Genomic DNA, 2650 nt, shown 5'->3' with positions numbered 1-2650 from the left:
TTTATACCTACATTATCCTTTCCATCCTTACCCTTTCCATCCTCTGTAACTGAGCAACTGTGTGGAACAATTTCCCTTGTGGATCAATAAAGTTTGTCTAAGTCTAAGTCTAATTTCTTTAACTGAATGAATCCCGGAAGTATATTCTTCTTCATGTTGCTTTTTGGTGGTTTGTTGTCGTCACTGGAAGTGTTTTGTGTGGTTTGTTGTTGAGTGTCATTTGCACGGTTAACAAAAACGGGTAATGTATAGAGTTAAATAAATTATTAAAAAAACAAGGAATAATAATATAGACTCTATTACTCCACCAAATGAAAATATGACAGCATGCAGTGGTACTGTTTCGACAGTAGTAATGTCTGATTGGTTTAAGTGAGTGTCAATCAAATTATTAGCCAGCGTTGACTAGGCGTTGACGGTCCAACACCTTCAAGCGATATAATTGGTTTGCTCCTTCACTAGACCTAGCTACTATTGGTCTAAAATCTTGTCAATCACCGCCCTTCTCTTCGATGAAAGCCAAAATAGCAATCTGAGCGGTGATGTCTCACGAGTCAAGTGATACTGCTGCCAAACGCTTGCTAACATTTCATACCACAAATTAGTCTCTTGGAGCCACTTTTTTTTAACAGTTTTTATTTTTTGTATTTCAATGTTGCCATTGAATTACACAGACTCACGTGTTGAATGGTTCTAATTCGGGATCGTGTTGTAATAAACCAGGAATGTAGGCATGCACATACGACTTATTTGTTTGTCTTGTCTTTATTGTCTTGTGTCTCCCTCTTTTTTTTTTTTTAAATTGTATAAACCTTTATTTATAATATCAAGAAATAATAAGCAAAACAAAACAAGTACAGAAACAATACAAAAACAGTACAAAACAGTGCCAGGAGGTACAACCTCAATAAAGTAAATAAAATAGAATGCAATATATATATATATATATATATATATATATATATATATATATATATATATATATATATATATATATATATATATATATATATATATATATATATATATATATATATATATATTTATATAGTTTTTTAAAGGCACAAAAAAACAGGTTGGGTGTTGAGAAACTTACATTTATGAATATAAAACTTAGTCAATAGTATAATAAGGTTAAGTTAAATCCTCTGCATTTGACCCATCCCCTTGTTCACCCCCTGGGAGGTGAGGGGAGCAGTGAGCAGCAGCGTTAGCCGCGCTCGGGAATCATTTTGGTGATTTAACCCCCAATTCCAACCCTTGATGCTGAGTGCCAAGCAGGAAGGTAATGGGTCCTATTTTTATAGTCTTTGGTATGACTCGGTTTGAACTCACAACCTACCGATCTCTACTCTACTCTAACCACTAGGCCACTGAGTAGGTGGTAAAATTAATTTTCAAGTTTTTTTTTCATACAATGTAAATCCAAATAGCACATCTTTAAAACAAAGCACAAATTTGTCATGAATATTGTCCAGGATGAAACGACAGATGCCCTGCCACAGTGATCGAGTTCAAGTCCAAAACAGGTGGTAAACAGTCTCTGGATGCATGTTACATAAGGCAGTGTTTTACAACCACTGTGCCGTGGCACACTAGTGTGCCGTGAGATTCTAAATATTTTTTTGCAAACCAGTAATTATAGTCTGCAAATTATGTGTTGTTGTTGAGTGTCTGTGCTGTCTACAGCTCGGCAGAGTAACTGTGTAATACTCTTTCATATAAATAGGTGGCAGCAGGTAGCTAATTGCTTTGTAGATGTCGGAAACAGCGGGAGGCAGTGTGAAGGTAAAAAGGTGTCCAATGCTTACACCAAAAATAAACAAAAGGTGAGTGCCCCTAAGAAAAAGCATTGAAGCTTAGGGAAGGCTATGGAAAACGAAACTAAAACTGAACTGGCTACTAAGTAAACAAAAACAGAATGCTGGAGGACAACAAAGACTTGCTGTGGAGCAAAGACGCGTCCACAATGTACATCCGAACATGACATGACAACCGACAATGTCCCCACAAAGAATGATGAAAAACAACTGAAATATTCTTGACTGCTAAAACAAATTAGATGCGGGAAATATCGCTCAAAGGAAGACATGAAACTGCTACAGGAAAATACCATAAAAAGAGAAAAAGCCACCTAAATAGGAGCGCAAGACAAGAACTAAAACACTACACACAGGAAAACACCAAAAAACTCAAAATAAGTCACGGTGTGATGTGACAGGTCATGACAGTACACCTACTTTGAGACAAGAGCTATAGTGATGCATGCTTGATTATGGTTTGAATTCATATCCAACAATTGTGACAACGACTTTTTACTGTCAACTGAGGTTGTTTTTTTTAATGATTTCTGCTGGTGGTGTGCCTCTGGATTTTTTCAACGCAAAAAATGTGCCTTGGCTCAAAAAAGGTTGAAAAACACTGACATAAGGTGCAGGTAACATCAATGTCCTTCTTTTAACATCCATTTCTCTGTTCTCAATTGTTGATGACTGAAGTGATGATAACAACCAAACCAAACCCCCCCCCGCCCCCCGCCACACCCCACACCCCGGATTGTAAATAATTCAATGTATATACCCTGATGATTATCTTGTGTGATGACTGTATTATGATGATAGTATATATCTGTATCATGAATCAATTTAAG

The sequence above is a fragment of the Entelurus aequoreus genome, linkage group LG17, assembly GCF_033978785.1.
Source record: "Entelurus aequoreus isolate RoL-2023_Sb linkage group LG17, RoL_Eaeq_v1.1, whole genome shotgun sequence".
In the NCBI taxonomy this organism is placed as follows: domain Eukaryota; kingdom Metazoa; phylum Chordata; class Actinopteri; order Syngnathiformes; family Syngnathidae; genus Entelurus; species Entelurus aequoreus.
Note: the sequence above shows the minus strand (reverse complement) of the source record.